General features: G+C 37.7%; 1 long non-coding RNA gene across 3 annotated transcripts; it reads right to left on the bottom strand.

Moving 5' to 3' along the window:
* Window positions 1–26,995, bottom strand: LOC132238602 (uncharacterized). Of its 3 annotated transcripts, none has more exons than XR_009453836.1 (3): window positions 26,341–26,995; window positions 22,059–22,223; window positions 1–337 (listed from the first exon to the last, which is right to left on the bottom strand). It is a non-coding gene; the product is annotated as an uncharacterized LOC132238602 (long non-coding RNA). The 3 variants fall into 3 exon arrangements; XR_009453835.1 differs by having other exon boundaries at window positions 1–4,740; XR_009453834.1 differs by having other exon boundaries at window positions 1–4,740; window positions 26,411–26,993.
* Between the last annotated feature and the right edge of the window lie 536 nt (window positions 26,996–27,531).

Consider the following 27,531-nt stretch of genomic DNA (forward strand, 5'->3'; position numbering starts at 1 on the left):
ACACAGGCCCTGGCTGGTTTGGCTCAGTGGATAGAGCGTCGGCCTGTGGACTGAAGGGTCCCAGGTTGGATTCCAGTCAAGAGCGTGTACCTTGGTTGTGGGCACATCCCCAGTAGGGATGTGCAGGAGGCAGCTGATCGATGTTTCTCTCTCATCGGTGTTTCTAACTCTCTATCTCTCTCCCTTCCTCTCTGTAAAAAAAATCAATAAAATATATTTTAAAAAAACACACAGAAAATAATAATTGTTGATGAGGATGTGGAGAAATTTGAATCATTTTTCCTGTTGGTGGGAATGTAAATTGGCATAGCTGCTGTGGAAAATGGTATGGTAGTTCCTGAAACAAAAATAAAAATTAAAAGTAGAATTACTATATAATCTAACAATCCCACTTCTGGACACATTTCCAAAATAATTGAAAGCATGGCCTCAAAGACATATTTGTACTCCCATGTTCCTAACAGCATAACAGCACTATTAAAACAGCCAAGAGTTGAAACCAACCCAAATGTCCACCTGAGGATAAATAGCTAAGCAAAATGTGATTTATACAAACACATATAATATTCAGGCCTAAAAAGGAAGAAAAATATGACATATACTACAACCTGGATAAATCTTGAGGACATTATACAAAGTGAAATAAGCTAGACACAAAAGAATGGATACTGTAATATTCCACTTTTATGATGTACTAGAATAATTGAATTCATAGAGACACAAAGCAGAACAGTGATTGTCAGGGGCTGGGGGTGAGGAAAATGGGGAGTTAGTGTTATAATAGGTATGAATTTTTAATTTGGGACGATGAAAACATTCAGGAGATAGATTGTGATGGTTGCACAACAGTGTAAATGTATTTAATAACACAGAATTGTGTGCTTTAAAATGATTACAACGGTAAATTTTATTATGTGTGTTTTACCAGAATAAAAATAAATATATATTTTTAAAAACCACAGATAAGGTTGGGATAGTGTAGGAATAAGAAAGATTTCCTTGCTTCCCATGATATAGTCCCACTCTCTCCTGGAACTTTAGGGGGAGACACTCACAGGGGTTCTTCCCCGTCATGGGCTTCGACAGTAGAGTGGAAATAACATGGGAAGTCAAAGCAGACAGAAGCCGAAAATAGTGTCTTCCTAGTCCTGTGTGAGAAGGAGAAGTTCCCAAGGGTCTCAGTGGGTACCATATTTGAATTTCCTGCCTAACAATTATAACCTTTTGTTACCTTTCCAGTATATCTACCTGTGTTTATTACCTATTTCTTCCCATTGACGGTAATCTCAGAACAGGCACTTTACTATCTCCAGCAATTAGAACAGCGCTGCCCCTGAATATGTGTATATTGTTGGATGAATAAACATCTTGAAAATAAATCTTTGTGCATGCATGCAAGTATGTCTATAGAGCAGATTCCTGGAAATGTAACTGCTATATCAAAGGGCATATGCATTGTACAGGTTGGTAGCTGTTAGCATGGTCAGTATGTCCAGAACTGTTGGATGTGCTTGAAGTGGGCACTGTCTTGAAGTGGTTCCAATGTGCAACAAGATGAAGAACTGCTGTTTTAGACCATCTGCTATGTTCCAGCTATGAAATACACTAGAGTTCATCTGGGTTTGGTTTCCACATGATTGCTCTGGCCAATTCACCGACAATTATCTACTCTAGTGATTCGTGAAAGCCAGTCTTTTATTTATAAATGTTGACAATGGTATATAAGAAGCAAGGAATGATTGTTTGCAAGAATTGTGTGGCTATCTAACATTTAATTACTTAATCTTGAAATAAAGTTCATAATTGGTACAATGTATAATGTTAAACACATGTCACCCATATTGGCCTTTAATCCCTCACTTCGATATGTTTATATAAGAATTGTGCATGTAACCTAGACTGTCACAAAGAAGGGCTCTGTGGGAAATCTGCTTATATGCTTCAAAACTTGTATTTAGTTATGGACAACTGAATGCCTTTGCAAGCGTCTTGTCGTTGTACTTATTAAATGCATGACTCCAAAGAATAAAATTTTTAAATGTCTTTGTAATGAAATTTGTGAGTAAATAACCAAAATGCTGTAGTGTTTTATTAATAAGTTTTAAGATGTATAAGAAGGGTATGTGTTATGCTAGAAGAGTTAGTAAAGAAAAAGTGCACCAGATATAAAATGACAAATTGCCACAGAAAACAGCAATCCAGGTATAATTTATGAAAACTGAGATTTTTCTGAAGAAGAAAATAGAAAGGACAGTGGCAATAATAAAACTAAAATATGAGGAAATGTTCCTGAGGGAAACTAGTGTGTACACACACACAACCACACACACACACACACTTTTATACCTAAAATAAATAAATTCTGGGAAAAGTCTAGATAAGAAAAAGGCCCCAGAATTTTCAAGGATGCATAACAGTATCAAGTTATGTACAAAGATAAAAATCAGCCTAATCTCACAAATGTCTTCAACAACCAAGATACAGTTATTCTGCAAGCCCAGGACTTTTGGGTTTGTCATTCATGCATGTAGACAATAGATAGTCCTAGATATACAAGGGTTTAGAAAATATTTCAGGCAGGGGTTCTTTACATACACACAAATCACTTGAAGATGTACTGTAGCTGAGCAAGATTATAACAAAATTAATAATTTCAGTTTTCAACCTATAAAATTCACACTGATCACAAAGCTTGATGGTACACAGTGTTGACAGGGATGTGTTAGGAAACAAGCACTCATTTCTTCTTTGTGGGAGTGTAAATTGGTGCAACCTCTTTTAAAGGCAATTGCTAATATCTAGCAACATTGAAGTGCTTCTATCCTCTTGTAGTTATCAAACTATAGTCTTCATGGAGGAATGGGCATAGGATTGTCATGGCAACACCCCAGAGACAACCAGGAACATAGAGGATGGAGAGTGGTGTTCATGGGGTTAAAAATGTTTGGTAAGTTTTCGAGACAATGGGAATTTCTGGACAACCATTTTGACGCTGAGAATCTAAGGAGTTCTAGAAACTAACACTTATTGGGGTCAGAAAATAGTAGTGGGCTTGGAGAGTAATAAACTAAGCTTAATTGCCACCACTTTATCTTAGAGGCCTGGAATCAGAGAGAGGAGGTAAAGAAAGTTGTATTTAATTGGTGAGATCCTATCATACGGTATCAGAGATGGAGAGGGCAGCCCGGCCTATACTGAGACTGTCTCCCTAACATCCATTCTCCCCCCTCCCTGCTCTACTCAGTCGTGGTGATCCCATATCTCTTGTCTGGTTCAGGATCCATCTAAGCCATTGAGAACAGAGACTGATTTAAGAATGAACATGTAACCAATGAGAGGTTTCCGGGGGCTTCTGGGAAAAGTTTCCACTCAAGAGAAACGTCTGGGGAGATGTCCTCTCTTCCCGCTCAGGGGGTTGCTTTGTATACATGCCAGGCCAGGAACATCTGCAGCCAGTTTCTGAACCCTTGAATGACAATCAAAGGAGAGACAAGATGAAGTGTATCTTAAAGCCTATCCTACCCTAGGACTTTAATTTAAATCAGCTAATCATTTCTCCCTCTTTTTTATAAGCTCCTGTAAGTTGAACTTTATCTCACCACAGTCCAGCCTCATAATTGATACAAAGGCTATGAACCTGGTCCTTCAGGCCACCCTCTTGGCCAAGTTCAGCCCTTATACGTGGAATTAGGGTTAGGTCAGCAGTTTATCCCCACTCACTGAAGGCCTCCTGAAAACTTTCTCATGAAAAGGAAAAGCTTTTCTGACATAGTGACCCCAAATAAGAAGAGATTGAGGTGGATTGGAAGAAATGTGATATAGGGAAGTAGCACTGCAAGTACAAAATCTCCTGAATCCTTATATCTCCTGAAACCCAGTCCCTCTCCCAATGCCTGTGGAGAACCACAGGTATGTATTGGGTGGGGGTGGGGAGTTGCTTATATTGTTTCTAGTACCTCTGGTTTCAAGTACGTATTATTGCTGCATTCTTCATTCCCAGTGTTTCTTTTTGCATCATGTCAGCCTCCACTGCAGGGCACCTCCCAATCCCTTCCCTCCCTAGGTTTGCAATAGCAGGCTCTGCTGCAGGTGTGAGGCCACAGAGGCACAAGGCTGCAGCGCACAGCCAACCTGACACCCCGCCCCTGACAAAGCCTCCTCTACTCCTACACTCTATGTTCCTTAGGCTTCGGTTCTGGCTGTGCTGGGGACTCCTCAATCTTCCAACCCTCTTCTCTCTCCCCCAGCTCATTTACCCTCTCCTCCCCCAAATCTTATTTCTTATGAAGAACAGTTTAGCTATCCAATTGACTCATCCAGCCTATTCCAGCCACACCCAGAAAAACCTAGCAACTATCTCTTAAAATAACATTTTTGTCTTCCTTGACACATATATAAGAGTAAGAACCAAACAATTGAAATAATACAACTACCCAGACATAGGAGTTTATTTATGCAAATTACAGTCCCTCCATATAATAGAACACTAAGTAACCATTAATATGTGGTAAGCTTCCATTTCAACACGGCAGACAGCATATTCCGAGGTAAGGACAGTAAAGAAGTACAAAAAAGAGTAAGTGCACAACAGTGGTGTGAAGGAGAGAAGGAAGCACCAGGCAGCCAGAGCCTTTCATAAATCTCAGGGGGAAGGCAGAATGGACACTGAAAAGGCTGCCTGAGGAGTCATTTTCCTCAGTCACAAAGCCAAGGAGACGTTCCAAGCTTGGAGCCTTTAAACTAGGAAGAAGGACGATTAATTCAAGGGTTGTTCACATAGTATCTATACAATTAGGCCCCTCTTCACCCCTCTCCTGCCTTTCCTAGGAGAGTCTCAATATTTGCTTCCAGGATAAAACCAAAGAACTAATATCCAAAGAAACTGGCCCACTGACTTGGAAGAGAGTAGGGCCGTGGGGGATGGAAGCACTCCAGAACAAGGCTGCCTCGATTGGCACAAAACAGGATGGAGTTGGTCTACTTGCCTGCCTGTTTTCTGAACTTACACCCTAAATAAAGCTTTCCAATGACCACTCTTTTCTCATATTCACACTAATTTGTCCATGAATGGCAGAAACTTCTTGGTTCAACCGATCTAGACACCTACAAAGAAAATTCAGCTCAGTTACCTCCGCTAAGCAAGTGTGTCTTTTTGTTCTTTGTTCATAAGCATGATGAAAAAATAAAATGACTGACTACAAAAAAAAAACAATGCTAATGAAGGAAAGAGAAAATAACTTTCAACTTTAAAAATATTAGAGAACAAGCTGCATTTAAAAAATAAGGATGCAATGCTAAGAAAAATATACAATCAAAAAATAAAGAATTCTCAGGAATTAAAGATGTCATTTCAAAATAAATTAATAGAGATACTTAAATCTTCATTCTCATCCTCTTTTTCTCTTATTAAAATTTCATTTCTTTTTCTCAATCTTTCTCTTCTCAATTTGTTTTTAGTAATATTTTCTTTGGGATGGAACACATTTAGTGGCATAAAAATGCATGTCATATTTTCCAGGGGAAAAAATTACTTTCCATTTTTGAATTCTCATACATAGTTTGAAATTTTGTTACCATTTGCAACTTATAAAAATATTTTTAAATATTGCTGTAAATTATGTATAAATATTGTTTTAGAAGGGGATTTTTTTGTCATGGGAAAATATAGCATTTTTAAATAAGAAAATATGTAAGTGCATGGAAATAAATGGTACCTTTGGTTTATGAAATTATTAATGATTTTTTACGCTTCCAAATTTTCTACGATGAAAACTCAAAGTAAGAATAAGTATTATTTGTTGGAAAAAACATAACGTCTCAAAAATAACCAAAAGTTAAAATTCATGAGGCAGGTCATATCAGAAAAATGGAAACATTTTGTAATGGCCCAATGCTTCCATGCTTAACTTCTCAAAGTCTATATTATCCCTTTGGGGATTAGAGGTTGACAGTTAGATTTATTTTTATATCAATTTTCTTTTTCACTTTTCAGTGCCCTGAGTCTTGAATATCCACTGTGTTCCAGAGATTCTGGATATAAGCAATTATAGACTCCAGAAGCTTCTGCCCAGTTTAAAATCTAAATGGAAAAATGGTGAAGCTAACATGTTTTGCTCTTTGATTAATATTGAAGAGTTTTTGCCCAGATAGGACTTTGTTTTTTATTTGTTCATTTTTATATAGGAAGGTGTATGACAGCATTTAGGCTTTATAATTTTGCCAGCGAAGATAATGACAGAAAATGCAATTGATTGGAATATGTACTTTTGTTACCAATTAGCATCACCCATCTGGACATGGAGGGTGTATGAATCCAGTAGAAACTAAATAACCTTTAGTTGTGGAGCAGGAAATAAATTGTTAGGTATAAGACAGCAAAATAGTTCAAGCCGAAAAGGAAGCTTGAAGGGAGAAATGGAGGTGAATAGTGAAGTAATTAATTCTGTTTATATTAGTTTTGGAGAGACCAATTGGAACTGGACCCAAAGCCACTGGTAAGATAGTTAAATTAAATTAATTGAAAACCAGGATAAAGAATGTTTTTCACAAGATACAAACAGCTTTGACTCACTCTTTTGAAATATCCTCTCCAAGTGTCACCGATTCTAATAAAAGTTGTTTGCTCCTGCATGTTAGAGGTTAAGAGGGCAAATCATTTCTTAGTTACCTTGAAATAAAATGGCTCCTGTATGACAAAGCTTGGTTTTTAAAGCCCCAACTCTGAGCAGTGTATCAGCCACACCAAAACGCAGGTCAGGCTCCAACCACCGGGAATCACCAGGGGGGCAGAGGCACCTCAGTCCCAGCAATCAGTGTTATCACACAACAAGCCCTCTAGCAAAGTCCCAGCATTTAACTGAGGGCAGGGTGTCATAAAAGTTTTTTTTTTTTTTTTTAAAAGAGGAGTTAGGAAGATCTAGAAAGAAAATAGAAAATAAAAGGGGAGGTAAAAGACAAAAGGGAAAGAGAAGTAAAGAGGAGAAAGAAAGAAAAAAGATTGAAAGAAGAAATGGGGGACGATTAAATAGGGCTGCACAATGACATTTTAAACAGAGCCCAGGGCAAGGGACAGAACAGAGAGCAGCACTGCTCTCTCTCCCACCTTCCCACAAGTACTACCCTCGGACCAGGCTCCAGGCTCTGCTTCCTGAGCTTCAGAGAGCCCTGCGCTGGCCCTCCTCCATCCTATGTGAATGGGTAGAGTGGACATGGTCACTCAGAGCCAGCATCCCCACATTTAGATCTCATTCAGTCAGACCCTAGAATGCCCTATACAAATGGCCCCCAGATGCCATGTAGGCTCCCAAGGTCTACATGGGCACTTTCCCTGCCTCATCTTTTGGGAGGTGGTCTACAGCTCTGATATTTGCACTGCTAGCCATGAGGGGTGACCAAAGAACAGTCTCTTGCAGTATGTGATTGTAGCTGAGGTTTGGACACAACCTGGGTTGTCCTCATGTGTGTGTCTGAGGTCCTTCAATGTGTTGGATGGAGCAGGGAAGGGGAAAAGAAAAGGAAACAAGGTCCAGCAGTCAAGGGAAGTCTCTTCCAACCACATTTGACATAAAATGTGGGCTTCCAAAATTCTAAGTTAAAATCTGACCTTCCAGGTTGTTATGAAGAAACATGTGTCAAGGTAAGAAAATAGAAACAGTTCCACTGAACATGCTGCTAACTTGATGTGAAACTATTATATATGTGATATGTGGTCTTCCAGCTACACTCTTCCTCTGGGCCTGCAAAGCCTACATAAGGGCCGTAGAACAGGGGCAAGATAGACAGATAGACTTTATTTGTACACTAGAGGCCTGGTGCATGAAACTTGTGCATGGGGGGGGGTGCTCCCCCCCCCGCCCCCCGGCTGTGACCTCTCATAATCCAAGACCCCTCGGGGGATGTCTGACTGCTGGTTTAGGCCCGATCCCTGCAGTCGGACATCCCTCTCACAATCCAGGACTGCTCATCCCTAACCTCTCGCTTGCCTCCTGCTCAGTACGCATCATAGCGACCAGTCATTCCGGTCATTCTGCCATAATGGTCACTTAGGCTTTTATATATATAGATATGTAAATAGAGGACAATTTTTGCACACAAAAAATCTCAAGTGTCTGCAGTCTACCTCTAGATTAAACGTAAGTATTTTTAGTGTTAGAGTAAGATGCTTCCACATACAGTTGCCTGGTTTAGTAACAAATTACTAAGTACGGCAAAGTGTGGTTTCCAGAAACGGCCATAACGATACCTCTCATTGCACATGCTTTTCCGGAATCTTGCAAGTCCCCTATCAAGAGGTAGAGTCTATGCCTCCACCCTTGAACCTGGGTGAACCTTTATGACCTTTTAATAATAGAGTACAGCAAGAGGAACACCAGGTGATATTTGAGATTGAACATGAACGATAATGTAATTGCTTCTTAAGTCTCTCTAGGGACACTTCCTTTTGGAACCCAGTCACCATGCTGTGAGGAAGGCAAGCACCTACCCAGAGAGGCCCAACGTAGGCATTTTTGCCCATAGTCCTAGCTGACTGGAGTTCCAGCCAGCACCCAGAATCCACCACTAGACATGTGAGTGAGCAAGTCTTCAGAATATTCCAGCCTCCACACATCCACTGCAGAGACTTTGCACAGATCATTGATTCCTGAGTTAAATGATTGATTATCAATTATTGTTGTTGTTTTAAGGCACTAAGTTTGTTATGCTCAGCAATAAATGAATAGACTCCTAAGCATGAGGTAATTGTATTTTAAAATGTGTTATTACATAACACATATCTCACTGTTAAAAATAAATTTTTAAAAAGAATAAGCTGCCCTGGATGGTTTGGCTCAGTGGATAGAGTGTCGACCTGCATACTAAAGGGTCTCAGGTTCGATTCCTGGTCAAGGGCACATGCCTGGATTGTGGGCTTGATCTCCAGTAGGGGGTGTGCAGGAGGCAGCCGATCAATGATTCTCTCTCATCACTGATGTTTCTATCTCTCTCTCCTTCTCCCTCCCTCTCTGAAATCAATTAAAAATACATTTTTTTAAAAAAGAAGAAGAAGCTACTTAAGCAAAAATTGAGTGATGGCTCTTTCCACATGTACAACAGGCTTAGCTCTATTTAGAAATGTTAATGTTTGAATTTAGTTAAATTTAATAAAGGACAACCTCACACTGATTAGGATGGCCAATAAGCAGAAAATAAGCATTTTTGAAGTGAAGATGTGGAGAAATTGGAATCCTGGTGGGTTGACAGTAAGGAGGTAAAATAGTGCAGCTGCTCTGGAAAAACAGTATGGTGTTTCTTCAAAAACTAAATATAAAACTACTATATGATCCAGCAATTCTTCTTCCAGGTATATATTTAAAATAATTGGAAGCCTAGTCTCGAGGAAATATATGCATACCCATGTTCATAGCAGCATTATTCAGAATTGCCAAAAGATGGAAGAAACACAAGTGTCCACTGAGGATGAATGGATAAACAATATATGGTCTAGACATGAATAGAATATTATTCAGCCTTATAAAGAAAGAAAATTCTGACACATGCTACAACATGGATGAATCTTGAGAACATTATGTTAAATGAAACAAGACAGTCACAACAAGACAAACACTATATGATTTCACTTACATAAGTTATCTAGAGTAGTCAAATTTATAGAGACAGAAGATAGAATGGTGGTTGGTAGGAACTGGGGGAGAGAGGAATGGGGACTAGTCCTTTAATGGGTATAGAGTTTCAGTTTTGCAAAATGAAAAGAGTTTGGGGGATTGGTTCACAACAATGTATGTTAAACAGTACTGGTCTGTACACTTAAAAGTGGTTAAGATGGTAAATTTTATGTTATATATTGAATCACAATTATAATTTTTAACTTAATCATGTGCTTCTTTGGTCCTTGATTCCAGAGTTTCCCTCAGTCTTATTTGTTCTCATATCATATAGACATAGTTAAAATTTATTAGAGAATAAAATCACCAGAATAGTCTCCTAAATTTTCATAAGCAATATTGCTTATCAAATTTAGCAGTATTATTGTGAAATTTAATAATATTTAGGCCAACAAATAGTTTGCATAATGAATAGGGAATCTGACACATTTCATTGGCCCATTAATACTAATAATGCATTCATAGACAATATATTGTAGCATGTAACATCTTTTTTAAGGCTGATGGTCAAGGCTCTGATCATTGTTTATTTCCATCAAATTTCAATTCCTGTAGTCAATTATAATTCATTCATATTTTATATTTCAAGCTTGAAATATATACAAACTATTTGATTCTTATACATTTATGCTCTTTGATTTGACCCACTCATGGTAGACAATTACAATTTTTTTAAATGTAAAACATGCTTTCTTGATCCTACACAGCAAGTAGTTTAGCTTTCTCATTTTACATTGCTGAACCAATTGAAAATATCTGCAACCTCTTTGAATTATTAATTTTAAAAAAGAAAATATTCCATCAGTATTCCTATGGGGAATTCTACTTGTAATTTTAAAAGCTACAATTCCACTGATGGACTACTTTTTCTTTTAAATAATAATACTTAGAAGCATAATTGATGTTTTTGAAACAAGAAAAGTCAATAAAAAGAAATCAGTAAATTGTTTTATTTAAAAAAAAAACATGTAAAAATATTATAATGTATGGACTACAACTTCAAATGGCTCCAAATGCCTTTTCTTTGTTTACATTGGAAGAGAAGGTCACTCATAGAAGAGCCACCTTCTTGATGACAGCACTGAAAGGGTGTGTTTGGACCAAAATACATTGTTGTTAACTTGCTTTATATGTTAATATTTGGGTATCACACACAGAAAGAAACAAACATGAATTTTTACAAGATTCTCTTTCTAGTAGGAATAATTTCAAGTATGTCAAACAATTTTTTAAAATAATTACAATTTTCTTATTGTTTGCAATTCCATGATCCATATGATTCATGTTTCAGAGCAGAATTGTGTTTTAAAATATGCAATTCCTGAAAACAAGTCTGATTTCAATTTTAAAATAAATCAGGTCCTTTTCTTGTATTAGGAAACACACTATGATGAAGATACATGAGTCCCAGCAATTCTTAAAATCCTATTTTTTTCCTGTCTTTCCATTTGTCACTGTCACATATATGATCCATTCCTGATTCTTTCTCGTCAAACCCTCCAAAAAACCTCCTTCTCTACCTTTAGCCTTTTCTACTATATTCAACTTATCTTCTCTCTTCTAACCTTTCATGATATAAATCGACATCATATACTGTGACATCATATATAAATAGTACTATATATATATATATATATATATATATATATATATATATACTAAATTGTTCTCCTTCATCCTCCCACTATTCCTATCTATATATTCTATTCTCTCTCCAAAGCCAAGAGAACTGGCACGACACCTTTTGAGGGGAAAACGACTGAGCAAAGCTGAAAAATCTCTTTTGCAGACAGGTGGTAAGTATGAGAAAGACACTAAAACTCTTCATAGCACCAGTAATTTTTGGTCTGTTTCATTCCAATAGCTATAAAATTTACTTATTTTTCAATGAAAACATAATGCTACTCACAAAAAAATCTCTCAACTTAAAATTCTGAAACCTCCCCCTTTATTCCAGACCATAATTTTAAAATAACATCAGCAGTAAGAGCCTAATAAGTGGAAGGTTCTCTCCACTTCTTTTCAAGTACCACAGAGAGCTTCAAACCTGGAAGAAAAAAAGATGAGGGCAACTGTTTTTACTATCCACATTTCTGCTTTGGAGAGTTGCTGTGATCTGGGTTGAAATGTTGGCCCTAAGCATTCTGAAATTCCCGCCCATGATATGAGTCCCAAGAAAAATCTGGGGCCTTTGCGCAATGGGCCTCTAAATCTTCATTTCCCCGTGCCACACACATACAGGTTGCACACTATGACTTAATCAGCTGCCTTTAGCAAAACAGACACTTAGAATTCTAACAAACTGGAACCAGTTGTGGTGTTTTGAAAGTCACAGCAGGACCACACTTACACCCTCGGACAGCACGCAGTCCGGAGTTCTTTCTCTCTTCTTACAGTTCTTCCCTTTGCACAAAGTAAACTTTTCTCCCTTCGGTCAAAAGGAGATAGCTATCGACATGAAAGCACAATTCTCTTCTCTCATGAATCACTAAGTGCCTTGGTTCCACATTAGGTCACCGTAGAACACAGACTGTAACGGGAACACATAAAACTCTAACCGGGAGGGGAGGGACGCTGTTCTGGAATATCGTTGCCAGAGTAACATAAACCTTGTATGTTTTCACAAGGAAATGAGTCACTTGCTTGTGTTGGCTAAAACTCTGTTTTCTTTCATTTCATATTTTAGTTCTCTAATATATGCTGAAAGCGCCCAGGGTTTCCAGTCTTCAGATGAAGATATCTTGCTAATTAAAAACTCAACAGAGGGTTTGCATGGTAATTAAACAGAACAGGATGAAAAGAACACTCAAGCAACCAAGAACACTGGGAAGGCAAGGGCCAGCGCACTCAAACTTAATCACTTCTTGGAGAGGAAGCCCTGGGGTGGGGGCAGAGGTGGGCTCTGCATATTGAGATAATTCAGAAGAAAACAACAACTAGAAGTAAAATGTACTGAACCCAACTGGTTGAAAAATATATAGTATACTCAGACAAAGTCAGAATGTGTTTGCCTTGAACTGTTGGGTTATTTTAATGTTTCTCTTTCTTTTGGTGGTTTAGTATTAGAAAATATTAGTGCAAGAATTATGAATGCAGTGCTAGCCATTATTGCATGGGCCAGTCCATCAGCTGCCCCCTCAACCCAACAAGGCTAATTTCCCTCTTTATCCTACCATTCCTTGATGACTTCCATATTTAAATTATCCAAGTCGGATCTCTCTTCCTAATTTCTTTGGGACATTTTTACTTGATACCCAATATACCACTCCAACACAATATTTTAAAAGTCAGACTCCCCCTTTCCCTCCTCCCCTAAGCCAGCATCTCTTCCTGGTTCTATCATTTCTGTCCATGGTACTGTCATTCTCTCTGCAAGACAATCTCAAACCCAGGAAACATCTTTGATTCTTCCCTTTCCTTCCTTTCTCCTACACATCTGAGTCTGATGAAGTAATCTATTTTGGATTCATGCCTTCCTTTCCAATCCCACAGCCACACCCTTGTCCAGAATTGTAGTCACCACTTCACTATTTTATTACAACAGTTTCCTAATTGGTCTCTGCCTGCACTCTCTCAGTGCTACCATCCATCCTGTCCACTGTGCAGGGCTAATCCCTGCTCGAACCTTCTAGTAGCATCGCGCACCTGAAAGAAAGTCAAACTCCATAGTCTAGTGTTCAGGTTCTCCATATTCATGCCTCCTCTTATGCCCTAACTTTATCTTCCCCATCTCGCCTGTGGAGTTCTTTCCTCTGGGCTGATTTTTGCATTGTCTCATTCCCTCCCTTTGCTCCTTCCCAATTTATCCTGGAAAAGGAACCCCTCCATTTTATTGCTGCTCACTATCTAAGGTCAGGGATGGGGAACGTCCCACCGTGGGCCATTTAAGGCCCGCAAAATCGTTTGGTCTGGCCCTGGCAAGGCATTAGGGGTGAGTTAACTAAATGTTTGAGCAATTATAGCAGGCTAATTTTTTAAGTTGATAATTTTGTATGGCCTGTAAATGATGTTCTAAATATCCAAATGGCCCTTGACAGAAAAAAGGTTCCCCACCTCTGATCTAGGCTCACCTCATAGACCATCTCCTTGCTGAAACCTTTCCTAATCATGCAGGCACCTCCTGCCATATTTCAGCTTGTTTCATTGAAATTTCCTGTGTTTAGGTCTTGTCCTCATCAAGAATCCCTAGCCTGCTAAAGACAAGAAATATGTCTCTGTTTCATGTATACTGTAGTCACAGTGATATAGCTACAGTCTGTTTTCTATAATTATTTCCTCATAAGGATGGTAATTATCTTAATAATGTTATCCATAGCTACTAAGTTGTACACTGATCTGAATATTTTTAATACATTTTAATGAGTATGTTTTCAAGATTTTCATAACTTGTTTTATAGTCATTTGTTCATCTTTCATGCATGTCTGAAAGATTTAAGGACATTAATTAAATGTCTAGTCAATTTGCCTCATAATTAACTTCATCCAAATCCTTATTTAGCATCAATCTTTTTTCTTTCTTTCCTCTTAGGTACATTTTTTTTTTCATCTCAGGGATATCTTTCTTCTATATTTGTATTTATATTATATATGCTTTATTCATTTTTATTACTTTATTTTTAAACTGTAGTGTAGAATTCAAAATAAAAACATATAAAATGTAGATAGTGTCCATTTTATCTTTTTTTTTTCCCCAACAGTAACCATTTTATTAACACTTTTTACCCTTCTGGAGAATTCTTAAGCATGTACAAAACCAATATGGCTTATTTTACCATATTTTTTCAGCTCTCCCATTCTTGATACTGTGTTTTCTCTCTCTCTCTCTCTCTCTCTCTCTCTCTCTCTCTCTCTCTCTCTCTCTCTCCCTATCTCTCTCATCAATCTGACTAGGAGTTTACCAATAGTATAGATTATTTTTAAAATGCAACTTTCTGTTTCATTGTATTTCTCCATCCTTTCAGCTTCCTATTTCATTGACTATGGATTTGTCTTTATTAGTTCATCTCTTCTGTTTATGTTAGGTTTAATTTAATTTTCTTTTTCTAGTGTCTTAAAATTTAAGCTTGCATCATTGATTTAATACTTTTCTCCATTTTTAACAAATGAGGAATTATTTAGCTGACAGAATGATTTAGCTATGTCATAAGACAATCAATGAAAATGGAATTTTTCCAACACAAATTTGACATGATAATTCTCCATCAATCTGAAAGCTGGTTAGATAGAGCAATATGATCTTGCCATGGCATCACCGAACTTCAATGAAAGTCATCTGAAGGACAAAGGAACAAATTTGGTGCCTGCACCAATGTAAGATATACCTCTTCCTCATAGGTTAAATATTTTATAGAGTATCAAATTTAGATATATAAATTTATTTCAGTTTTTATGATGAGCAAATAAAAGTTATGTTAAAGTTATTTTAAGAAATATAGGCTTGAGGAAGAGAAGCCAGTTTTGAATGACTAGCTGGAAATGGAATTAGATAATTAATTCCTTTTCACCTTAGTAAAAAACAGAGTTATTCTATCTATAAAATAAAGGACTTTCCTCCTTTTTAATATGTGCACTTGATGGTATAAATTTCCTTCTAATAAGCACTGTTTAGCTGCACCTTACAGATTTTGTTTTATCATGTTTTCAATTTCATTCAGTTTAAATATTCCTAATTTACCATTGTAATTTCTTCCTTGAACCAGAGATTATTCAGAAGTGTGTTGACTCATTTTTACATTTTTGGATTTCCAGATATCTTTCTTGTATCACTTTTTAACCTTTTTTTGTTGTTTTTGTTGTTGTTAGAAAACATACTCTGTATGATTTCAATCCTTTTATAATTTATTGAGGCTTGTTTTATAGCACAAAATATGGTCTATCCTGATAAGTGTTCTGTGTTCATTTGAAAAGAATATGTATTCTTCTGTTATTAGATGAAGTTTTCTATGTCAATTAGGTCTAGTCGATTGATACTATTGAGTGTTCTATACAATTTCTAACTTTTTGTTTACTTGTTCTATTAGTTACTGAAAGAGTAGTGTTAAATACCTACCTATGATTGTGTATTTATCTATTTCTCCTTTAAGTACTATAAGCTTTTGCTTCATATATTTTGAAACACTGTTATTAGTTGCATGCACATTTAGAATTATGTCCTCTTCAAAAACTGACTTATAGCCCTGGTTGATGTGGTTCAGTTGGTTGACTGTCATCCCATGCACCCAAAGGTCGCCAGTTCAATTCCTGGTCAGGGCACATAACCAGGTTTTGGGTTTGACCCCCAGTCAGGGTGCTTATGGAGGCAGCCAATCAATGTCTCTCTCTCTCTCTCCTCCCATTCTCTTCTTCTCTCTCTAAAATCAATAAAAAATATATGTATTTTAAAAACTGACATGTTGATCATTAAGAAATGTTTCTCTTTCCTCATTATCCTTGTTCTAAATTTTACCTTGTGTGATGTCAATAAAGCTGCTCCCGCTATTTTACTTAATAAGTCTTTGCATGGCATAACATTCAAATAACTTTACTTTTAACCTGTCTTTAGATTTATGTTTCTTTTAAATATCACATCATTGGATCCTGCATTTTTATCTTCTCTGACAATTTCTGCATTTTAATTGGGGCATTTAGACTATATATATTTAATGTGATGAACAATGTGGTTGAATTTAAATCTATTATTTTCCTATTTCTTTCTATCCCATTTCCTACCTTCTTTTAGGTTAACTCAATGTTTTTTTATTATCCCATTTTATCTCCACTATTGACTTATTAGGTGTATCTCTGTTTTTTTATTTCAGTGGTTGCCTTAGGGTTTGCAATTTATATCTTTAATTTTTCACAGTCTAGGTTTAAGCATTTTTTTTAGCCTGTGTATATTTTACCTATGTATAGTATAAGAACCTTATAACATTATGCTTTCATTTCCTTCCTCCTATCCTTTGTGTCAATTGATGAATTTTTAAAAATATTTCATGAAGTATATATATGCTCGTTATGAGTACCTTCAGCTTTTATATGTCTAAATCTTTTTTTAACTTTTTTTGACTCAAACAATTCTAGACTAAGAAATTTATTTTCCTTTAGTATTATAAAGATATCTCTCTACATCTTCTGGTTTGCATAGCATCTGTAAAGAATTCTTCTAGCATCCCTATCTCAGTTCTTTGTGCATAAAGTGTCTATTCTCTCTCTGCTCTTAAGATATTTTTGTCAGTGGTTTTTGATAATTTGATTATGATATGCTTTGCTCTGTTTTTCTGCATGTTCAATTTATTGAACTTTGATTTATGGGTTTAAGTTCAAATTTGGAAAGTGTTCGATCAGTATTTCTCTAAAATAATTTTTATGTCCTCACATTCTTTTATAGAGCTCTAATTAAGTGTACATTAGAACACTTAATACTGTCCTATAGATTACTGCTACTGTTATATTTTGCATCATTTTGATAGTTTCTATTGCTATGTCTTCAAGTTCATTGATCATTTATTCTACAGTTACTAATTTGATATTAACCTCTCCCAATATATTTTTATTTCAAACATTGAATTTTTATATATTTGATACAAATATCATTATTTTATCTTCCATTTCTCTTCTAATACTATTTTTATTTTCTGAAACATAGGAAACATTTACGATAGTTGTTTCCACATTCTTGTCTGTTAGTTCTATCATTTCTGTCTGTGTGTTTGTGTTGAATTTATTTATATTTTTACATGCTAGTAGATATTTGGACATTATGCTTTTATGCGGTTCTTTTGCCAGATTTTTTTTTTAAGGAAAATTATTTTTTTTAATTCTTATATTATTTATTTATTTATTTTAATTAAATCTTTATTTTTCAGATTATTACAGTTGTTCCTCTTTTTTCCCCCATAGCTCCCCTCCACCCAGTTCCCACCCCACCCTCTGCCTTTACTCCCTTCCCCCCCACTGTCCTGATCCATAGGTGTACGATTTTTGTCCAGTCTCTTCCCGCACCCCCCACACTCCTTTCCCCACTGAAAATAGTCAGTCCACTCCCTTCCTATGCCCCTGATTCTATTATATTCACCAGTTTATTCTGTTCATCAGATTATTCACTTGATTTTTAGATTCACTTATTGATAGATGTGTATTTGTTGTTCATAATTTGTATCTTTACCTTTTTCTTCTTCTTCCTCTTCTTAAAGGATACCTTTCAGCATTTCGTATGATACTGATTTGGTGGTGATGAATTCCTTTAGCTTTTTCTTATCGGTGAAGCTCTTTACCTGACCTTCAATTCTGAATGATAGCTTTGCTGGATAAAGTAATCTTGGTTGTAGGTTCTTGGCATTCATCACTTTGAATATTTCTTGCCACTCCCTTCTGGCCTGCATAGTTTCTGTTGAGAAATCAGCTGACAGTCATATGGGTACTCCCTTGTAGGTAACTGACTTTCTTTCTCTTGCTGCTTTTAAGATTCTCTCTTTGTCTTTTGCTCTTGGCATTTTAATTATGATGTGTCTTGGTGTGGTCCTCTTTGGATTCCTTTTGTTTGGGGTTCTCTGCACTTCCTGGACTTGGAAGTCTATTTCTTTCACCAGGTAGGGGAAGTTTTCTGTCATTATTTCTTCAAATAGATTTTCAATATCTTGCTCTCTCTCTTCTTCTGGCACCCCCATAATTCGGATGTTAGTACATTTGAAGTTGTCCCAGAGGCTCCTTACACTATCTTCATATTTTTGGATTCTTTTTTCTTTTTGTTTTTCCGGTTGGGTGTTTTTTGCTTCTTCGTATTTCAAATCTTTGACTTGATTCTTGCGACCCTCTGGTCTGCTGTTGGGAGTCTGTATAATTTCTTTATTTCAGTCAGTGTATGCTTAATTTCTAGTTGGTCCTTTTTCATAACCTCGAGGGTCTCACTAAATTTATCGGCGGCCTCACTAGACTTATTGAGGGTCTTACTAAATTTATCGGCAGTTTCTAGAAAATTCTTGAAAAACCTTAGAAGTGTGGTTTTGAACTTTATATCCAGTAGTTTGCTTTCCTCCATTTCTGTCATTTGTGACCTGTTTCTTTGTCTCCACATTTTTTATGCTTCCCTGTGTTGATAGAGTGGCTTTCTGTGCTAGGTGTCCTATAGGGCCCAGTGGCTCAATCTCCCCAATTACCTGAGGTGGACACTCTTGGTGCACCCCTTGGTGGACTTTGTGCACAGCCTTGTTGTAGTTATGCCTTGATTGTTGTAGGTATCACTGGGAGGAATTGACCTCCAATTCAATTGGCTGTGAGAATCAGCTGTGTCTGCAGTGGGAGAACTTCTGTGCTGGAGACACCCTTCTGGGGCAAGACTTGCTTCAGTGGGGCTTTGGTACTCACTGAGTCTGCCCCCTGAGTGTGTCCCTTATGGATCTGAGGAGTTGTAATCTGGATGGTCCCACTCTGACCACTGGGTACACTGGCTCTTGGATCTCTAAGGAGGTGCTAATCTAGCCTTTGCCTGAGGCTACCCAGCAGGAGCCCAGCTGTGAAACAATGCAAGCTGCTGTGGGGCCTTGGGCCTTCTTTTGGAAGTTCTGGGTTTCTCTGACCCAGCTGCAGTTTGTTAGGTAATTTTCAGATTACAAAGGACCAGGCTTTTCATTTGCAAAAGCCTTTGCGCACAGCTTGGGTGGGGCAGGGTCTCAACAGGGCAAAGCAAGCAACTATGGCTGCTCCTCAGTCCTGTCCTAAGAGGCCCCACTTCTCAGTGTCCTGGTAATCGTGCAAGTACCTCTGAGAGAAAGCCACCCTCGAGTTCCGACCAATGTCAAACAGTCCAGTTTCTCCTGTATGAGTCTGGGTCCCCAGAGACTTGCCTGGAACTGGAGTTCAGAGCAGTCAGGAGCTTGAGACTCCCTCCCAATTGAAAAAGACAATCGTGTCCTCAGCTACCAGCCCTTTCTGCGTGCACCTCCGTACCTCTGCACTTTACTTCCATACTGCCCCTCCTCTGAGTCTCAGTGTGCTTTTCTCTTTCCTTCTAGTTGTAGAATTTCCACTCAGCCAGCCTTCCTGTGGTTCTGGATTATGTCCGTTTTGTCTTTTAGTTGTATTTTTGAAGATTTTGTGCAAGGCAGCAATTTCTGGTGTTTACCTATGCTCCCATCTTGGTTTCCAGCTGCAAGGTTTCTTTTATTCTTTTAAATAGTGTTGTGGCCAAAACCGGTTTGGCTCAGTGGATAGAGCGTCGGCCTGTGGACTGAAAGGTCCCAGGTTCAATTCCGGTCAAGGGCATGTACCTGGGTTGCGGGCACATCCCCAGTAGGGGATGTGCAGGAGGCAGCTGATCGATGTTTCTCTCTCATCGATGTTTCTAACTCTCTATCTCTCTCCCTTCCTCTCTGTAAAAAATCAATAAAATATATTTTAAAAAAATAGTGTTGTGTTTTTATGCACAATTAAGTAATTTGAAATAAGTTGTTTTACTTCAAGGCTTGCTTTTAAACTTCTAAAACAGGTCGACATCAGACTGTAGTCTAGAAACAATTTAGATCTACTTCTTAAGATTCTACCCAATGAGCAAGCATCAGATCTTCCCACTCTGGCTGATGTAAACACAGACTACCCCAACCTTGGGTGAGATCCTGGAATTTGTCCGCTTACTGATGTCCAGTGGTATTTAACCCAGCTGCAGGTAGTTTTAATCTCATGCATGAATAGATTAGCAATCAGTGAAAGACTCAAGAGAACCCCCTTCAAATCTCCAGAGCCGTTTCTCTGCCTCCTTTCGAGTATCTGCCCCACAGTTTCTAGCATCAGGCCTCCCTGAACTCTAAGCTCTCTCCTCTTCTGAGTAAGATAGCCCAGCTCTGTTGGGCTCCCTCTTTATATGCTGAAGACTGGAAACTGTCTCCAGGCAAAGTAAGCTAGAGCGCTTACTAGTCTCTTTTTTGTTGTTGTTTCTTTTTCTCAGGGGTTACAACCCTGAGCTGCATTTGTAAAATATCTGAAAACCATTGCCTCACATATTTTGTTCAGCTTTTTATTCTTCTAAGGAAAAAGGTTATATCTGGTTCCTTTACTCTGTCTTGGCCAGAATCAGAAATTCCTATCAGTTTAATATCAATCTCTATTACTATGAGTGAGGTTGAGTATCCCTTATAGTGTTTGAGAAAAGGCTTTGTATTTCTGTCTCTGTGAATTGAGTTTATATCCTTCATCCATTTTTATCGTGTTGTTGGTACTTTCATCGTTTTCAATAATATGACTTAATGCTAAAATTCTGCTTTACTGATTCTTATAGTTCCAAAAAAATAGTTTTCCTTATCTATTCATATTTCCATAGCTCTTCCTAAAATAATTTGTAAAGCAGCTGTATTGGTGTTTTAAAGATTCTGCATTCCATTTTTATATTTGCATATTTCTACACTTTCAGTGCAAACATCAATTAAGCAAATATTTTTAAAAGTATTTAAGAGCCACATATAACTAATCCAGAGTGAAATGAGAGCAAACCAAACAAAAGATACATTTTATGACCTTAGGAAAGGGAAATATATAAAGTTGGGTGGGGAGACACAAAGACAAAATTACAAAATTGACTAAGATTAGTCATTAAATTCTCTTGAAAAAAATCTTTAGAAGTGCCAAATAAATAAAATATAGTGGGAGATTTTAAAATACCTGTTTCAGAAGTGGGCTGAAAAGTAAGAAGAAGAAGAAATAAGTATGAAAAAGGGAGTAAAAATATAATAAACAATTCTTAATAATATAAGTAGAGGTACTTCATATGGACATATTCTTTTTCTTTCTACATGCCTATTGCATATTTACAAAATGAGTCATATTATGGCCACATAAAAAATGTCCTCAGCAAAAATTTTAAAGGAGGGATTTTACAGGCCACATTCTGTAATCATAATCCAATAAAATTAGAATGAATAATAAATATACCCAAGCGATTCTACCTAGTTGGGAATTAAGACCCATATTACTAAATAACCTTTGGAAATGAAAGCAACTACTAAAAATATTATGAAGTAGAAAAGAGGCCCGCATATCACTTGTGCACAGCCCTCTGTGAGGAGACAAGAAGTCATCCTTCATTTCCATCTGTCATTTTTATGTTTAGCAAAGCAGTTATCCTTTCTCATTCTATATGCTGGTGTGTGTCTGGGATTGATATTTACTGGTTTATTTATTAATATCGCTGATTTGTTCTGTTAAAAAGTAAACCAGTCTTCAAGAACAAATTAAATTGCCCAACTTTTAAAAACATATATAACATGCAGTTAAATTTGGTATTTTCAAATATGTGGTTTAATACAGTTTTATACATTGTTATTCACATAGATTCATATTAGATTTAATAATGCAAAATGCTTAGGACAGGACACAAACTAGGTGTCACACATTCGTTAGTGATTCTTGTTTTAATATGTGAGTTCCTACTTGCTCAGCTTAGTGGAAAGTTCCACCTCCTCCTCCCCCTGCCAGTCCATAGGTTCCATCTCCTAGTGTGCTCACCAACCTCCCACTGGTCTTCTTCCCCTTCACAGGCCTAGTTCCCATTATTCTCAATTGGTTCCTGGAGCTGGAACTTGGATATGTCTCTCCCTGAAGCCAGAAACATAAAAGAGAACTTCTAAGAACAATAAGAGCTTTCAGTGTAGCACCTGACCAGGCACCACCTTTCTCAATGTGCCTGCTTCCTTCCCCCTGCTCTCCAGGAGAAACTCAGGCTTGAATCTTCTTTCCAGCTCTCTGATAAATGATGAGGAATGGAAATATATGGTCTTCTATTTTTCAGCAGGTTTAAATGCTTGCTCTATAGCGGTGGTTCTCAACCTGTGGGTCGCAACCCCTTTGGGGGTCGAACAACCCTTTCACAGGGTCGCCTAAGACCATCAGAAAACACATATATAATTACATACCGTTTTTGTGATTAATCACTATGCTTAAATTATGTTCAATTTGTAACAATGAAAATACATCCTGCATATCAGATATTTACATTATGATTCATAACAGTAGCAAAATTACAGTTATGAAGTAGCAACAAAAATAATTTTATGGTTGGGGGTCACCACAACATGAGGAACTGTATTAAAGGGTCGAGGCTTTAGGAAGGTTGAGGACCACTGCTCTATAGAGTCCTCAAGTATGTGGGCCTCATGGGAGTCATATTCTAATGGGGGAGATAGAAAATAAACAAGTAAACCAAAATAATATAACAGGCAGCGATACAGGCCAGGGAAAACATAAGCAGGACATATCAGTGAAGATCCTGTCAGAAAAACAGTAGTCCAATGAACAGAAGTCCAGAATTTAATCTGAGGAATTAGTTGCAATGATGTCAGAAACTCTTAAAGGGCAATAGGTGACAATGAGACACTCCAGAGATTTGCAATTGCCCCTCAGGCTAAAGAAAGAAGGGAAGAAGTCCTGTTACAGGAGCCCAGGGGCCAAGACCACTTTGCAGATGCTGGAACCAGATGAGATGCAGTCAAGTCCAATAATGCCACCCAAAAGAGAGAAAAGTGGAGAAATCTCCTGGATTCTGCCTCTCTTCCTTCCTTCTCTCCTCCCACAAAAGATGAATGTCCCTCTCTCTAAACAAACTTAACTAGAAGCCAATTGGCTAAGAGTCTGGGAGATGTAATGTGTAAGGATCAGTCTCTGCAGTACAGAGAGAGTAGAGGGAGGTGGGGAATGGGTCTGAGATGAAACAGACAAACAACTCACTGGAAAAAAAAAAAAGGGTTCAGAGTGACAGGTGATGAGTGGAAACTATTTTAGACAGGGTGGTTAGGAAAGATCTCCTTGAGGAGGTGACATTGGAACAGATGCCTGAATGAAGTAAGGGATTAAGTCATCTGAAGATCTTAGAAACAGGGTACCAGGCAGAGGGAAGAACAAATTTGAAGACTCTGGGAAGGAAACCAGCTGAGCTCCGTCAGGGAGCCAATGTGGGGTGAGCAGAGCAAGCAAAGGGTAAACCAGCAGGAGAGGAGGTGGCCTGGAGATTGGACTGGGGGTAAATGTGGTGGGAAACCATGGGAATATTTGAGAGGTAGAGTGATGGGACCTGATCAACACTTTTGAAAGGTCCTGTTGACCTCAAAAATTCAAATAACATCAGATGCTGAAAATGCATATGTTCCTATTAACCTCTGCTGTGTTTCTGCCTCCCATCCTACCTCTCTGGTACAGAACATCCCACAGGACCATCTGGGACTTGCACATCTTGATACAATACAATAACGCTTTGGGCCTACTGTTATTCTTTTTAATCTAGAGCAACCCTGTCACCATTTTCTTTTCAAGTCATTTAGATGGAAGTAGGCTTGAAGATATGATGCCTCAACTGGTTGTGATGGTGTGGCAATCTCAGCTAGTTGGGATAAGAGCTATGAAAGGGTAAGAACTGCTCTTCGTGAAGAACACAAGACCCTGGAGGGGAATGTGAAATCATTTTATTTTTTCCATACAGGAATTCCAGCTACTAGGGTTCTCTTTTTTCTACAGTAAGCTAGTTAGAATAAAAATATAAAGTTTCACATGTCACAAAATATTATTATTATTGTGATTTTCTTAAACACTTAACAATATAAAAATGATCCTTATTTACAGACAAAAACAAACAGTATTGACCCATAGGTCTCAGTTTGCCAATTTATTGACAAATCCTCCCCACAAAGCTTCCAGCAGCTTGTTTAAATAGGAATGAAAAGCAGAGATCATAGATTGTTGAAGAAAGTCTCAAATGGGAGAGTCAGAAGCCAAAATAAAGAAATAGCAGAAAGAGGACCTCACAAGAAACAGGAAGAAACCCACACTGAGACATGCTGGTCCTAAAAGGGACTCATGAGATAAAAATGAGGGAGTGTCACATACAAAGGATCCAGAACCAAAATACCATTGGATTGCTCAATATTAATACTAGGAGCTAGAGACAGTGGAGTAATTACTACATAATTATTTCCACCTAGAATTAATTCTCTCAATCAAACATAAAGATAGAACAAAAGCATGCTAGTCACTGGATCTAAGACACAAGGGATCTAATACAAAAGAAAAGCAATAGAAATTCTCAGGATGATGGTAAAATAAAACCCCTGAGCAGCTGTGTCGCAGGCTCAATAGTCACCAGACTGTACTGGAACATGAACATGTATTAATACTCGAGGTCTCTACTTTTCATGGAGAATTAAGGATGGAGTAGTGAATATATATATATATATATATATATATATATATATATATATATATATATAGAGAGAGAGAGAGAGAGAGAGAGAGAGAGAGAGAGAGAGGCAAACTAAAAAACAGACAATTATTAACAGGGGAAATGAGAAGTCAAACAGGAAGGAAATATAAGAATAGTATTCCATATGACTCAGCTGTCCCTAAAACTCATATTAAGAACAGTACAAACTGAATTTCGATCTAACTCAAAATTATGATATAATTCTATTAGGAAGATGATGTGGGACTAAGAAGGGGAGGGGTGCTTAAGAGAGCAAAATGCTTATCTTCTATGGTAAAGAGAACATCAGAAGATAATATCTCAAACAGAAAAATCAAGTAAAAGCAGCATAAACATGCAATTTAGAAATATAGAGAAATACCTAGGGAACAAGTAAAAGGGGTGAAAGTTGTTACTGCTGGGGACTGAGAATGGAGGATGGGGAGGAGACAGCTCTTTGTTATTTCTGAGTAGTTATTATAAGAATTATAGAATTATGACACTTTATGCACATGTACACATTGGATGAAAATAGAAATTCACATGCAAAAGATCATGTTGGTTGCTCTATACAGAATTGATTGGGAAGGGGACAAGTGTGAAAGCAGGAGGGTCAGGTATGGGTTAGGTCTAGGCAAAAAGTAGCAGCAATGGATATAAAACTTGACAGGCTCAAATGTACTTTGGAGGTTGAAGCAACCACATTTGGTAGTAGGTTAACCATGGAAGCAAAAGAAACAGAGCTGTCAAAGACAATTTCCAGGTTGCTGGCATAGCAAGATATGGAAGTACCGTTTAAAGAGATGTGAAATATGTTCAAATGGAGGGTCATCTAAAACTGCCAGCTCTCACCTGGGTGGTATGGCTCAGTGGTTGAGCATCAACCCGTGAACCAAGAGGTCACCAGTTTGATCCCCAGTCAGGGCACGTGCCTTTATTGTGGGCTAAATTCCCAATAGGGGGGCATGCAGGAGGCAGCTAATTAATGTTTCTCTCACAGCTCTTTCTTTCTTTTCTTTCTAAAGTCAATAAAAACATTTTAAAACAACAACTTACAGCTCTCATGTGAGAAAATAATTTACCAATACTGTATTTTTTAATGGCGATCAGCTTCTCTGATTTCCATAGGATTTTCCCCCCATGCATGAATCTAATGTTGGAAAACTCTTCCTCTGAGATTAAATTTTCCAAGTAGGAAGGTGAGTCACTTTGCCATTCCACAGACAACTGTATAAATGGTATACTCTAGGGTTGTCAGTGTACCACCTACACAATTCGGTTAACCTGCTTCACAATTTCTACCAGCCTCATATTTACAAATTATAGGGTAAAATTGATGAGTGGCGCTGATTTGCTAAAAATATACTGTTGTTGTTTTCATTACATTTAGGAAATAATTTTAGAATAAATCTATAATTAAACACCTACTAAACAAAATGGAAACATTCAGCTATGCCCCAAACCAAGCAAGAAACCAATACTCACTAAACTATTCACATGGAGATGGGCAGGATCTGTGTGATAAGTACTCAGTAAGCCACCTTCTCAGAAATACCTTTTGGGAGCATTTGCTGTAGAGATCTTCACTCCTCCTCTCAAACTCTGTACATTTACACCTGAATCACATCAGAGAAGCAGGATGCTGAGTCTCTGAGTGCCAGTGAAGAACAAAGAACACAGATTTAGGTCAAAATAGGAAAGGAAACTAAAGCAAAGAAGCTCCATAGCTAGGAAACTTGTGTGGAAAAAACAGCCATATGAGAAGAGACAAGCAAAGCACTTCAAAGCACCAAGCTGATGTCATCCCAGAAGCCAGCATCTGCCTCCAAACGGAAGTTGCAGCACCCATGGTCAGAAATTGAGAGAAAAGGAGGTGGTACTGAGGTCAGAGTTGATTTTTTTTTCCCAAACTCTACTTTGTTTTGCTAGCACCAGGGCTGTGTAACTAACCTAGCCTCCCTGAACGAACACAGAAGCAGCCTACAGACTGCATGGGCAACATATGTCAGCAGCTTAACAGGTACCAGCCTGCCAGGTTTTTATTACTTCTTACACAAGCGATTCTAAATACCACAACTTCTGGAGAAGTGATAAGTTCCAGGAAGTTGGATTGGTTAGCATTCCTTCCTTTCTTTCCTGGAAGCCTTTTCCACCAGCACTTAGCCTTTCTGCGCTGGGCCCTGCCTTAAGTCCCTCAATAAACAGAGTCTTTCTTGTCCTGCAATCAACTAGACAGTGTCTTTTTGTTAGATGCTTCTCAGTATGTATTTTTTTATCTTAACTGAATTATCCAGGAAACTTTCCCACCTGGATAGACTTTATTTTATGTTTCCTAAATTGACCAGCTCAACTGTCTGTCTGTTCTGAACTTACTAGACACATACAGGTAAGCAATTTCCCCATCTTGCCTAGATTTGTCATTGTATTGGTATGTTATTGTTCGTGATTGGTATATCTGAGCCAGGAATGTGAAAAGGAGTGTGAGGTGCACCTTACTGCATGCGCATGCCCATTCAAGACTCTTGTATTGAAGCAGGTATTTTAAATACATCCTTCCATTGAAAATTAGACATCTTTATTAGCAAATAGCATAATTAATTTAGAACATTTTGATGATTAGTTTTAGAAATGCTAATAGTGTTAAATTAAGAGGACTAGATGATGTCAACTGAAGTC

Source organism: Myotis daubentonii, chromosome 7, assembly GCF_963259705.1.
Source record: "Myotis daubentonii chromosome 7, mMyoDau2.1, whole genome shotgun sequence".
NCBI classification, from domain to species: domain Eukaryota; kingdom Metazoa; phylum Chordata; class Mammalia; order Chiroptera; family Vespertilionidae; genus Myotis; species Myotis daubentonii.